Source organism: Oncorhynchus masou, chromosome 29, assembly GCF_036934945.1.
Source record: "Oncorhynchus masou masou isolate Uvic2021 chromosome 29, UVic_Omas_1.1, whole genome shotgun sequence".
Taxonomy (NCBI): Eukaryota; Metazoa; Chordata; class Actinopteri; order Salmoniformes; family Salmonidae; genus Oncorhynchus; species Oncorhynchus masou.
This window is the reverse complement of record NC_088240.1, coordinates 73035069-73050246: the sequence shown is the minus strand read 5'-3', so window position 1 is coordinate 73050246 and position 15178 is coordinate 73035069. Positions and strand designations below refer to the sequence as shown.

The window sequence follows — 15178 nt, the reverse complement described above, 5'->3', positions numbered from 1 at the left end:
TGTTGGTTCTTACTGCATTGTCGGAACTAGAAGCACAAGCATTTCGCTACTCTCGCATTAACATCTGCTAACCATGTGTATGTGACAAATAAAATTTGATTTGATTTGATGTACATACTACCTCAATTGGGCCGACCAAACAGTGCTCCCGCACATTGGCTAACCGGGTTATCTGCATTGTGTCCTGCCACCCACCACCTGCCAACCCCTCTTTTACACTACTGCTACTCTCTGTTCATCATATATGCATAGTCACTTTAACCATATCTACATGTACATACTACCTCAATCAGCCTGACTAACCGGTGTCTGTATGTAGCCTCGCTACTTTTATAGCCTCGCTACTGTATATAGCCTGTCTTTTTACTGTTGTTTTATTTCTTCACTTACTTATTGTTCACCTGACACCTTTTTTGCACTATTGGTTAGAGCCTGTAAGTAAGCATTTCACTGTAATACCTGTTGTATTCGGCGCAAGTGACAAATAAACTTTGATTTGATTTATTTATATTAGAATACACCAACCAACTTCTAGGGATTTTTTCACCACTCACTAAAGGTCTTCCTGAAATACTGGTGGTGGCAACTTTGTCCATGACTTTCATTTCTTGGGAAAACAAAGTTAGGTGGTACCTCATCTGCTCCTCTGCAAACTAGTTGTGTCTGAATTCTGTCAGTCAGAACTGAATGCCAGTCAGTAGGGTCTGTAGACAGTGGTTCATCCTCAGCAGCAGGATTTGGTGGGGATGCTGCCACAAGGCATTTCTAATGGAGAGCACATGGGCATTAGTTTACACACGTTATTCACAGCATTTATAGTGGTGGAGATTCCCACATACATAACCAGTTATAATAAAATCACCATTGTCACCTACAATGCGAAAACTTAAAACTTTGCAAAAGGGAAATTGACTTTGTTTATGTTATGCCAGGATGCACTGTCAGAATGTGAGTGTAGCTGGTGCATGAAGTCAGGCGCAGAAGAGCAAAATGAGTGAGCAACGTACTTTACTAAAAAAATAAAGGCACAAGAAACAAATACACTAGACCAATATTACGCACGGGTGAACACAGCACCCGTCGAAGAACCAGCCATCATGAACCGAACTGAACATAGAAATAATCACGCATTTCAAACATGGGGGAAACAGAGGGCTAAATACATGAACATGTTATAGAATAATGAAAGCCAGGTGTGTAGAAAATAAAGACAAAACCAATGGAAAATGAAAGATGGATCAGCGATGGCTAGAAGACCAGTGACGTCGACCGTCGAACACCGCCCGAACAAGGAGAGGGACCAACCTCGGCGGAAGTCGTGACAGTACCCCCTCCTTGACGCGCAGCTCCAGCAACGTGCTGACACCGGTCTCGGGTACAACCCGGAGGCCGAGGGGCAGGGCGATCCGGATGGATAAGGTGGAACTCCGGCAGAATCGATGGGTCTAACACGTCCTCCACCGGCACTCAGCATCTCTCCTCCAGACCGTACCCCTCCCACTCTACGAGGTACTGAAGGCCCCTCGACACAACGCATTGAATCCAGTATGGATAAAACTGCATACGCCGGGGCCCCCTCGATGTCCAGAGGGGGCGAGAAACCTCCCGCACCTCAGACTCCTGGAGTGGACCAGCCACCACCGGCCTGAGGAGAGACACATGGAACGAGGGGTTAATTCGATAATCGGGGGGAAGCTGTAACCTGTAACATACCTTGTTCTGTCTCCTCAGGACTTGGAAAGGCCCCACAAACCGCGGGCCCAGCTTCCAGGCAGGGGCAGGTTTCGGGTCGAGAGCCAGACCTGGTCCCCCGGTGCAAACACCAGGGCCTGACTGCGGTGGCGATCTGCGCAGGTTTTCTGGTGCCTCACGGCCTGCTGAAGGTGCACATGAGCGGCGTCCCATGTCTCCTCAGTGCGCCTAAATCAGTCATCCACCGCAGGAGCCTTGATCTGGCTCTGATGCCAAGGAGCCAAAACCGGCTGGTACCACAGTGCACACTGGAAGGGGGAGAGGTTAGTGGAGGAGCGGCGGAGCGGCGGAGCGAGTTCTGGGCCATCACTGCCAAGGGCACGAGCGTCGCCCACTCCCCCGGCCACTCCTGGCAATACGACCGCAGAAACCTATCCACATCATGGTTCACTCTCTCCACCTTCCCGTTACTCTCGGGGTGAAAACCTGAGGTAAGGCTGACCGAGACCCCCAGACGTTCCATGAACGTCCTCTAGCCCCTTGACGTGAACTGGGGACATCGATCAGATACTATGTCCTCAGGCACCCCGTAGTGCCGGAAGGCGTGTGTAAACAGGGCCTCCGCAGTCTGTAGGGCCGTAGGGAGACCGGGCAAAGAGAGGAGAAGACAGGACTTAGAAAACCGATCCACAATAACCAGGATCGTGGTGTTACCCTGTGATGGAGGAAGATCCGTTAGGAAATCCACTGACAGGGGCGACCACGGCCATTGTGGAAAGGGTAAGGGTTGTAACATCCATCTGGGCAAGTGCCTAGGGGCATTGTACTGGGCACACACCGAGCAGGAGGAGACATAAACCCTCACGTCCTTAGCTAAAGGGGACCACCAGTACTTCCCACTAAGACAGCGCACTGTCCGACCGATGCCCGGATGACCAGAGGAGGGTGACATATGGGCCCAATAGATCAAACGGTCATGGACAGCAGACGGAACATACAGACGCCCCGCTGGACATTGGAGGGGAGTGGGCTCTGTACGTAACGCCCGTTCGATGTCCACGTCCAGCTCCCTCACTACCGGTGCCATCAGGCAAATGGCCGGGAGTATGGGATTGGGATCCATGGGCCGCTCCTCTGTGTCATACATCCGGGACAGTGCGTCTGCCTTCGCGTTCTGGGAACCTGGTCTGTAGGATAGGGTGAAAACAAAACGGGTAAAAAAACATTGCCCACCTTGCCTGGCGAGGATTCAGTCTCCTCGCCGCCCAGTTGTACTCCAGATTGCGGTGGTCAGTCCAGATGATAAAAGGGTGTTTAGCCCCCTCAAGCCAATGTCTTCAAGCCTTCAAAGCCTTGACGACAACCAACAACTCTCGGTCCCCCACGTCATAGTTTCGCTCCACCGGGCAGAGCTTCTTCGAAAGGAAGGCACAGGGGCGGAGCTTTGGTGGCGTACCCGAGCGCTGAGAGAGCACGGCTCCTATCCCAGCCTCGGTCGCATCCACATCCACTATGAACGGCAAAGAGAGATCCGGATGAGCCAGCACGGGAGCCGAGGTAAACAGAGCCCTCAGCTGACCAAAAGCCCTGCCCGCCTCAGCTGACCACTGCAAACGCACCGGTCCCCCCTTCAGCAGTGAGGTAATGGGAGCCGCTACCTGACCAAAGCCCAGGATAAACCTCCGGTAGTAGTTGGCAAACCCTAGAAACCACTGCACTTCCTTTACCGTGGTGGGAGTTGGCCAATTAAGCATGGCTGTAATGCGGTCATTCTCCACCCCTGAAGTGGTAATGCGGTACCCTAGGAACGAAATGGACTGTTGGAAAAACAGGCATTTTTCAGCCTTGACGTACAGGTCATGCTCCAACAGTTGACCAAGCATGTGTCGCTGTGCACCAGGGACACATGCTCGGCGCGTGTAGTGTATCAGAATGTTGTCGATATACACCACTACACCCTGCCTGTGCAGGTCCCGGAAAATCTCCTCTACAAAGGCCTGGAAGACTGATGGAGCATTCATCAACCCGTAAGCCATGACGAGGTAGTGCCCTGAGGTGGTACTAGATGCTGTCTTCCACTTGTCCCTCTCCCGGATACGCACCAGGTTGTAAGCGCTCCTGAGATACAATTTTGTGAAGAAGCGCAACTTGTACATTGACTCAATCGCACTTGCTATGAGAGGTAGGGGGTAACTGTACCTCACCGTGATCTGATTGATACCTCAATAGTCAGTACACGGGCGTAGACCTCCATCCTTCTTGTTCACAAAAAATAAACTCAAGGAGGCTGGTGAAGTGGAGGGCCGAATGTACCCCTGCGCCAGGGATTCGGAGACATATGTTTCCATAGCCGCCGTCTCCTCTTGTGACAGGGGATACACGTGACTCCTGGGAAGCGACTAGCAGGAGATTTATCGCACAATCCCCCGTCGATGGGGTGGTAATTGAGTCGCCTCAATTACCAAATTGGCATATTCAGAGGGGATGCGCACGGTGGAGACCTGGTCTGGACTTTCCACCATAGTCGCACCGACGGAAACCCCCTAAACACCTCCCAGAGCACTCTCGTGACCCCCCCGTGAGAGCCCTCTGTTGTCACGAAATAGTGGGGTCATGACAGGCCAACCAGGGTGTACCTTTTTCCTTGTGATCCTCCCGCGTCACCATGCCCAGTGGAGTGGTGGCCTCCCTAATTAGCCTCGAACCCAATGCTTGACTATCTAGGGCGTGAACTGGGAAGAGCATATTCACTGGAACAATAGGGATCCCTAAACTATGGGAAAATGATCTGTCAATAAAGTTCCCAGCTGCGCCTGAATCTACGAGCGCCTTTTGCTGGGAATGTGGGGAAAACTCAGGAAAATTTATATACACAAACATGTGTGCAACAGAGGCCTCTGGGTGAGCCTGGTGCCGACTTACCTGGGGTGACACAAGAGTGCCCTGCCTGCTTCCTCGACTCCCAGAGGAACCTCTCCAACACCGACCGGCAGTGTGCCCTCTGCGGCCACAGATAGTGCATGGACCGGCCCCTACTCTGGTCGCCCTACGTGCAGCACCTCCCAGCTCCATGGGCGTAGGAGCTGTGGTGCTGGGGGATGGAATCGACAGACCCCGATCTGGACGTCCACAGGCAGTCAGCAGGATATCCAACCGGATGGACAGGTCCACCAGCTGGACAAAGGTGAGAGTGGTGTCCCTGCAGGCCAACTCTCGACGGACGTCCTGGCTCAAACTACGACGATAGTGATTGATCAGGGCCCTGTCATTCATCCCGCGCTGGCGGCCAGGGTCCGAAAGTCCAGAGAGAACTCCTGGGTGCTCCTCGTTCCCTGGCTAAGTTGGACGAGCCATTCATCCGCCGCTCTACCCTCAGGTGGATGGTCAAAAACTCTGTGAAATCTTCGAATTGGTCCATCACCGCCCCTCCTTCCTTCCATACGGCGTTGTCCCAGTCCAGGGCTTTCCCTGAGAGACAAGAAACGAGGGCGGACATGCTCTCACGGCCCGAAGGAGCCGGGTGGACAGTTGCTAGGTAGAGCTCCAGCTAGAGTAGGAACCCCTGACTTCCCGCAGCCGTCCCATCATACTCTTTCGGAATATCGAGCTGAATCCCACTGGGACCGGGTGAAGGAGGGGTGAGTAGTGGCGTCCTTGGTGATGGTGGAGGCACTGGAGGAACTTCTCTTCTCTCCCAGTGGTCCAGATTCTGCAGGACACAATCCATGGCGATGCCGAGATATTGTAACATGGCCGCATGCTGCTGGACACGCTCCTCGACCCCTATACCGGGGTTGTCTGCTCCTGCTGACTCCATATGGTAGGTGCATGGTTCTGTCAGAATGTGAGTGTAGCTGGTGCATGAAGTCAGGCATAGGAGAGCAAAATGAGTGCGCAACGTACTTTACTCAAAAAATAAAGGCACAAGGTAAACAAATACACTTGACCAATAACTAACGGTAAATATTACGCACGGGTGAACACAGCACCCATCGAAAAACCAGCCATCATGAACCGAACTGAACATAGAAATAATCACGTACAACAAACATGGGGGAAACAGAGGGTTAAATACATGAACATGAAATAGGATAATGAAAACCGGGTGTGTAGAAAATAAATACAAAACCAATGGAAAATGAAAGATGGATCAGCGATGGCTAGAAGACTGGTGACGTCGACTGCCGAACGCCGCCAGAACAAGGAGAGGGACCGACCTCGGCGGAAGTCATGACATGCACACAAAAACACATGTGCGTGAACCTACACACGTGTGCACAAACACACCTGAAGAATCCTGCTGGGGACAAGTGGGAGTAAATGGGTCTCCATCCTTATCCTCAGGCTCAGACAACATTTGTGAAGATACCTCCTCCGGCGCTAACAAGTTGGCACCGGAGGAGATGGCCGTCGTTTTACGGTCTCCTAACGAATTGTGCTATTATGTGTTTTTTTGTGCAATATTTGTAAATTATTTTGTACATAATGTTTCTGCAACCGTATCTTACGGCAGAAAAGAGCTTCTGGATATCAGGACAGCGATCACTCACCTCGGATTAGACAAAGATTTCTTCAACAACAGCAGCAAGCAGGACTCACACGATATTCTCCAAACAACCCACAGGGTAGACATCCCAATTATTCGCAAAAGGAAGCGACGCAGAAGACGAAGAGCCGGATGCCTCGTCTGGACCCGCAGAAGACAACTAGGAAAGCTGCCGTTACCGTCAATATCACTCGCCACCGTGCAACATTGGACAATAAACTAGATGAGGTAAGATCACGAATATCCTACCAACGGGACAAAAAAAACTGTAATATCCTATGCTTCACGGAATCGTGGCTAAATGACGACATGAATATTCAGCTAGGGGGATACACGCTGCACCGACAGGATAGAACAGCACCGGCAGGATAGAACAGCACATCTAGAGACTTCCTTAAATTTCTTGCACCAGCTGTTGTTTTCAAATATGCACAGACGAGGGGGGGCGGTTTTAATTTAACCTCTAGCGTCGAGCAATCCCGTATCCGGGAGCGTAATCATAGCCTCAAGCTCATTAGCATAACGCAACGTTAACTATTCATGAACATCGCAAATGAAATGAAATAAATATATTGGCTCACAAGCTTAGCCTTTTGTTAACAACACTGTCATCTCAGATTTTCAAAATATGCTTTTCAACCATAGCTACACAAGCATTTGTGTAAGAGTATTGATAGCTAGCATAGCATTAAGCCTAGCATTCAGCAGGCAACATTTTCACAAAAACAAGAAAAGCATTCAAATAAAATCATTTACCTTTGAAGAACTTCGGGTGTTTTCAATGAGGAGACTCTCAGTTAGATAGCAAATGTTCAGTTTTTCTGAAAATATTATTTGTGTAGGAGAAATCGCTCCGTTTTGTTCATCACGTTTGGCTAAGAAAAAAAACTGAAAATTCAGTCATTACAACGGCAAACTTCTTTCCAAATTAACTCCATAATATTGACAGAAACATGGCAAACGTTGTTTAGAATCAATCCTCAAGGTGTTTTTCACATATCTATTCGATGGTAAATCATTCGGAGGACCCCAAGCGGACACCTGGTAAATGTAGTCTCTTATGGTCATTCTTCCAATGATATGCCTTCAAATACGTCACAATGCTGCATTCCTGGCACATTCACAGCCATATAAGGAGACATTGGAACAAGGCGCATTCAAAATCTGGGGCATTTCCTGTATGAAATTTCATCTTGGTTTCACCTGTAGCATTAGTTCTGGGGCACTCACAGACAATATCTTTGCAGTTTTGGAAACGTCAGAATGTTTTCTTTCCAAAGCTGTCAATTATATGCATAGTCGCATCTTTTCGTGACAAAATATCTTGTTTAAAACGGGAACGTTTTTTTTATCCAAAAATTAAAAGAGCGCCCCCTATATCGAAGAAGTTAAGGAAGTCTCTTAGCTGGCACTAAGACTGCACTCAGTCAGCTGTATAAGGAAATAAGCAAACAGGAAACCATTCACCCAGAGGCAGCACTCCTAGTGGCCGGAGACTTTAATGCAGGGAAACTTAAATCAGTTCTACCAAATCTCTATCAACATGTTAAATGTGCAACCAGAGGGAAAACAAGATCACCTCTAGATCACCTGCACTCCACACACAGAGATGCGTACAAAGCTCTTCCTCGCCCTCCATTTGGTAAATCTGACCACAACTCTATCCTCCTGATTGCTGCTTACAAGCAAAAATTAAAGCAGGATGCACCAGTGACTCGGTCTATAAAAAAATTGTCAGATGAAGCAGAAGCTTAACTACAGGACTGCTTTGCTAGCACAGACTGGAACATGTTCCAGGATTCTTCCGATGACATTGAGGAATACACCACATCAGTCACTGTCTTTATCAATAAGTGCATTGAGGACGTCGTCCCCACAGTGACTGTACGTATATATCCCAACCAGAAGCCATAGATTACAGGCAACATTCGTACTGAGCTAAAGGGTAGAGCTGTCGCTTTCAAGGTGCGGGACTCTAACCCGGAAGCTTACAAGAAATCCCACTATGCCCTGCGACGAACCATCAAACAGGCAAAGCGTCAATACAGGGCTAAGTTGAATCATACTACACTGGCTCCGACGCTCGTCCGATGTGGCAGGGCTTGCAAACTATTACAGACTATAAAGGGATGCACAGCCGCAAGCTGCCAAGTGACACGAGTCTACCAGACGAGCTAAATCACTTCTATGCTCGCTTTGAGGCAAGAAACACTGAGGCACGCATGAGAGCATCAGTTGTTCCGGACGACTGTGTGATCACGCTCTCCATAGCCGACGTGAGTAAGACCTTTATACAGGTCAACATTCACAAGTCTGCGGGGCCAGACGGATTACCAGGACGTGTGCTCCGGGCATGTGCTGACCAACTGGCAGGTGTCTTCACTGACATTTTCAACATGTCCCTGATTTAGTCTGTAATACCAACATGCTTCAAGCAGACCACCATAGTCCCTGTGCCCAAGAACACAAAGGCAACCTGCCTAAATGACTACAGACCCGTAGCACTCATGTCCATAGCCATGAAGTGCTTTGAAAGGCTGGTAATGGCTCACATCAACAACATTATCCCAGAAACCCTAGACCCAATCCAATTTGCATTCCCCCCAAACAGATCCACAGATGATGCAATCTCTATTGCACTCCACACTGCCCTTTCCCACCTGGACAAAAGGAACACCTATGTGAGAATGCTGTTCATTGACTACAGCTCAGCGTTCAACATCATAATACCTTCAAAGCTCATCACCAAGCTATGGATCCTGGGACTAAACACCTCCCTCTGCAACTGGATAGCAGGTAGCAACACATCTGCCACGCTGATCCACAAAACTCAAAACTGAATCTCCCCAGGGGTGCGCCCTCCTGTACTCCCAGTTCACCCACGACTGCATGGCCAGGCCCGACTCCAACACCATCATTAAGTTTGCTGACGACACAACAGTGGTAGGCCTGATCACCGACAACAACGAGACCTGGTCAGGTGGTGCCAGAATAACAACCTATCCTTCAATGTAACCAAGACTAAGGAAATGATTGTGGACTACAGGAAAAGGAGCTCTGAGCACGTCCCCATTCTCATCGGTGAGGCTGTAGTGGAGCAGGTTGAGAGCTTCAAATTCCTCGGTGTCCACATCATCAACAAACTAGATTGGTCCAAACACACCAAGAGAGTCATGAAGAGGGCACGACAAAGCCTATTCCCCCTCAGGAAACTAAAAAGATTTGGCATGGGTCCTGAGATCCTCAGAAGGTTCTACAGCTGCAACATCGAGAGCATCCTGACCGGTTGCATCACTGCCTGGTACGGCAATTGCTCGGCCTCCGACCGCAAGGCACTTCAGAGGGTAGTGCGTTACGGCCCAGTACATCACTGGGGCAAAGCTGCCTGCCATCCAGGACCTCTACACCAGGCGGTGTCAGGCTCTAAAAATTGTCAAAGACCCCAGCCACCCCAGTCATAGACTGTTCTCTCTACTACCGCATGGCAAGCGGTACCGGCGTGCCAAGTCCAGGACAAAGAGGCTTCTCAACAGTTTTTACCCCCAAGCCGTAAGACTCCTGAACAGGTAACCAATTGTTACCCGGACTAATTGAATTAGTACTGTACAAAGTTAGAGGTGAGCTATTTGATAGATTCCCCAGCACCCCCTACCTCGGGCTTCCAGTGGGGAGACCTGAAGTTAACTTACCCCTGCCCCCCTCCCCATCTCATACTTCTGAGTGGGAGACCTTCCCAGGCAGTAGCCCGCCTAGCTCACAAACTAGAATCAGGGTGCCCACTCCGATAAGGTTAATTGACACACAGGCCCACACGGTCACATGATATCATTGACGTAATGTGCCAATGAGCGATAGAAAACTGATCGCGCAAATGCCACCATTTTTTGTGCGGGTGCCACATGCCAACCAGGAAAGATGCAGCCCTGGGCGTCTGCCCATGTCGCCCATACCTAAATCCGCCACTGCTGCATCATACACTATCAACCTACTTGCATGAAATAGCTCAGGAAATGTTTGAGTGAGCTAAACCAGACAGGTTCCAGACAGGAGAGCACATGGGGCAGAAAGTAATTGCCAAGGTCAACCAGAAAGTGACATTTATGGACAGAAAAGACACATTTCTAGATAAAGGAAGCTTCCAGAAAACACTTACAGCAGCATTAGTGCAACCTAACTTTGGTGTGTACAACCTGGTACAGCAGCTCACTAAATTCTTCAAGATCAAGCTACAGACAGCTCAGAATAAAACATAATGGACCATTCTGAATGTTCGCCCTCAGGCTCATGTTAGCCCTTCTTAGCTCAGTGAACTACAGTGGCTATCAGTTGAAGCTGAGATTGGCCTCAGTGTACAGTCCCCCAGCATCTAAAGAACTATCTAACTACATTTTAGGGACTCTCATTCCTACGCCACGAGAGGCAGTGCCACAGATTTTGTGCCATGTCGATTCAAGAGCAGTACTGTTCAGAACGACAGAGGTAGAGCGGAACAAACTCCCGGCTGAGATAAAGACTCTTTCTGCCAGTCTTAAGTTCAAACACTACCACAAGGCTTGGCTAATGTTGACATAGCCTCCTAGCAAAGTGTAAAGCCACTCTGCACTGGTGAAGTGATTTGGTAGATCTGCATATCTGCTTTTTTTGTAAATACGTAAATATGTGGACATTGTGTATAATGGAATGTATGGTACAGAGTGCCCATGTCACTTGTATTGCCCTGCAGCCACTTCAAATCAAATCAAATCGTATTTGTCACATGCGCAGAATACAACAGGTAGACCTTACCAGGAAATGCTTAGTTACAAGCCCTTAACCAACAATGCAGTTCAAGAAATAGAGTTAAGAAAATATTTACTAAATTAACTAAAGTAAAAACATTTTTTAAAGTAACACAAGAAAATTACATAACAATAACGAGACTGTACACAATACTTGTTTTCCACCATAATTTGCAAATAAATTCATAAAATAAATTCATAAAATATCCTACAATGTGATATTCAGGATTTTTTTTCTCATTTTGTCTGTCATAGTTGAAGTGTACCTATGATGAAAATTACAGGCCTCTCATCTTTTTAAGTGAGAGAACTTGCACAATTGGTGGCTGACTAAATACTCAATTGAAATCTAGAGAAACAGATAGAAGTAAGTGGAATCAGAAATCAGACAGACAAGCTGATTACCAATCATAAAGAAATAAACAATGTATTTGGAGAATTCTATCGGGAACTTTATACTTCAGATGGTCTTTTAGATATGCCGAAAGCAGAGACATTCTTTCAGAATCTGAACCTTCCTAAATTAAGAGAGGAAGACAAGATCTGGCTCGACCGCCCTATTACTTTGGAGGAATTGACCGAAACTATAAGACAAGCACCCAGCGGTAAAACTTGTGATTTCTATAAAAGGTTTGCAGAGCAGCTTAGCCCGGAAATATTGATTGACACAGGTGAGATCCCACCTTCTGTGAGTGATGCAGTAATCACCCTATTCCTCAGAAAGGGAACAGATCCCCATGGGTGTGGGAGCTATCATCCAAATTCTTTGATAAATTGTGATGGAAAATTGTTTACAAAAATTCTGGCTATGAAGGTGAATCATATCATTATGAAAATCATAAATCCAGATCAGGGGAGATTTGTTAATGGCAGAACTTCATCTGATAATCTTAGACGCCTATTGCATGTCATCTGGAAGGCAAAATATTTTGATACTTCAGTGGCAGCCTTATCCCTAGATGCAGAGAAAGCCTTTGACTGGGTGGGCTGTGACTACCTGCATTATACTGTAAATACATTTGGATTTGGACAGGGCTTTCAAAATATTATTAAACTTCTGTACAATGACCCCAAATCCACAGTAGTCACTAACGGATCACGATCATCTCAATTTTCTGTAGGATGAGGCACAAAACAAGGTGACTGTCTCTCACCCCTCCTATTTATTATAGCATTAGAACCATTAGCCGATGCCATTAGGCTGCGTAAGTCAATCAAAAGGATTCATATGGGAGGAAGGGAGAATAAACTACTGCTTTATGCAGACAACATATTACAAATAATATAAGACCTCGAACTCTCCATACCGCCTTTACTGGACCTGGTAAATGGATTCTCAGAGATATCGGGCTATAAAGAAAACTGGACCAAATCTGAAGCAATGCCTTTATCAAAACATTGTCTGAGAAATGACCTCCTCAGCTGGAGGTTTCAATGGGTCCCTAAAAACTTGAGGTACCCGGGGATAGTGTTAAATCCTGGTCTAGAGAACATGATTTCTGAAAATCTTGACGCACTATTGAACAAAAAAATTCAACTCCAGTTTAAGAGCTGGGATACACTACAAATCTCATTATGGGGTAGGATACAGGTTATAAAGATGGTCATAGCTCCTAAACTGAATTACGTCATCAGCATGTTATACCTGTCTATACATTTAAATCCATAGACAAAATGATTACTGAGTTTGTTTGGGCTGGTAAAAAGGCCAGGATGAAACTAGTGATATTACAGGCAAAGACTGAGAAGGGAGGATTAAAGCTCCCTAACATGCAATTGTGTCAAGGAGCCTTTGTAGCATCCCAAATAGTCTCTCTCTTTATTGAGAACTCGACTAGGTCAATCTTGGTTGACACCTTTCGGAGCATCAGATTATTTAAGTCAACAAAATGTGGGACCCCAGAATCCAATAATGTCTCATACTAAAAATCTATGGAGCCAGATTCATAGGAGAGAGAGATCTTCACCTTTCTTGTTAAGCTATGCTTCGTTATGGAACAACCCTAAATTGAAAATAGATGGACACATGGTTTTCTGGAAAGATTGGTATAGAAAGGGGATAAAGAACATTGGTTGTGTTAATCAAGAAAACACTTTTACCTCTTTTGAAGAGCTAAAGTCCAAGTACAATTTACAGAAACAAGACTTTTGGAGGTATCTCTAGCTCAGAGATTGTTTGCTAAAGGTAGAACAAAACAAAGACAAATTACCAGAAGGATCCTCCCTCTTATAAGGAATGGTATGTGGCCTTGGCAGAAACAGCTTCATATGACAGATTGATTTATATAATGAATGGTAAACTTGAGATAGAAAGTGATAACAATATGTAATGGCCTGATAGACTACAGACATACATACAGTGCCTTGCGAAAGTATTCGCCCCCCTTGAACTTTGCGACGTTTTGCCATATTTCAGGCTTCAAACATAAAGATATAAACTGTATTTTTTTGTGAAGAATCAACAACAAGTGGGACAGAATCATGAAGTGGAACGACATTTATTGGATGTTTCAAACTTTTTTAACAAATCAAAAACAGAAAAATTGGGCGTGCAAAATTATTCAGCCCCCTTAAGTTAATACTTTGTAGCGCCACCTTTTGCTGCGATTACAGCTGTAAGTCGCTTGGGGTATGTCTCTATCAGTTTTGCACATCAAGAGACTGACATTTTTTCCCATTCCTCCTTGCAAAACAGCTCGAGCTCAGTGAGGTTGGATGGAGAGCATTTGTGAACAGCAGTTTTCAGTTCTTTCCACAGATTCTTGATTGGATTCAGGTCTGGACTTTGACTTGGCCATTCTAACACCTGGATATGTTTATTTTTGAACCATTGTAGATTTTGCTTTATGTTTTGGATCATTGTCTTATTGGAAGACAAATCTCCGTCCCAGTCTCAGGTCTTTTGCAGACTCCATCAGGTTTTCTTCCAGAATGGTCCTGTATTTGGCTCCATCCATCTTCCCATCAATTTTAACCATCTTCCCTGTCCCTGCTGAAGAAAAGCAGGCCCAAACCATGATGCTGCCACCACCATGTTTGGCAGTGGGGATGGTATGGTCAGGGTGATGAGCTGTGTTGCTTTTACGCCAAACATAACGTTTTGCATTGTTGCCAAAAAGTTCAATTTTGGTTTCATCTGACCAGAGCACCTTCTTCCACATGTTTGGTGTGTCTCCCAGGTGGCTTGTGGCAAACTTTAAACGACACTTTTTATGGATATCTTTAAGAAATGGCTTTCTTCTTGCCACTCTTCCATAAAGGCCAGATTTGTGCAATATACGACTAATTGTTGTACTATGGACAGAATCTCCCACCTCAGCTGTAGATCTCTGCAGTTCATCCAGAGTGATCATGGGCCTCTTGGCTGCATCTCTGATCAGTCTTCTCCTTGTAAGAGCTGAAAGTTTAGAGGGACGGCCAGGTCTTGGTAGATTTGCAGTGGTCTGATACTCCTTCCATTTCAATATTATCGCTTGCACAGTGCTCCTTGGGATGTTTAAAGCTTGGGAAATCTTTTTGTATCCAAATCCGGCTTTAAACTTCTTCACAACAGTATCTCGGACCTGCCTGGTGTGTTCTTTGTTCTTCATGATGCTCTCTGCGCTTTTAACGGACCTCTGAGACTATCACAGTGCAGGTGCATTAATACGGAGACTTGATTACACACAGGTGGATTGTATTTATCATCATTAGTCATTTAGGTCAACATTGGATCATTCAGAGATCCTCACTGAACTTCTGGAGAGATTTTGCTGCACTGAAAGTAAAGGGGCTGAATAATTTTGCACGCCCAATTTTTCAGTTTTTGATTTGTTAAAAAAGTTTGAAATATCCAATAAATGTCGTTCCACTTCATGATTGTGTCCCACTTGTTGTTGATTCTTCACAAAAAAATACAGTTTTATATCTTTATGTTTGAAGCCTGAAATGTGGCATAAGGTTGCAAAGTTCAAGGGGGCCGAATACTTTCGCAAGGCACTGTAGATGACTGGTTGGGGTAGGGATGTATTTTATTTTAATTTAAATTATTATTATTGTTTAAATGTTCCTTTTGTTGTAATAGTTGTCATGGGGGGGGGTTGGTGAAAAATTAAAAGTTTGTTTTCTTTTCTATGTTTGTGTGTGCGGTGCATTTGGGGGGTGTTCACGCCCCTGAATTTTT

The 15178-nt window shown here is 46.4% G+C and overlaps 1 pseudogene; it reads left to right on the top strand.

Annotated features, from left to right (window-relative positions):
- Window positions 1-15178, top strand: part of LOC135519734 (nephrin-like) — an 81076-nt pseudogene that overhangs the window by 50710 nt on the left and 15188 nt on the right.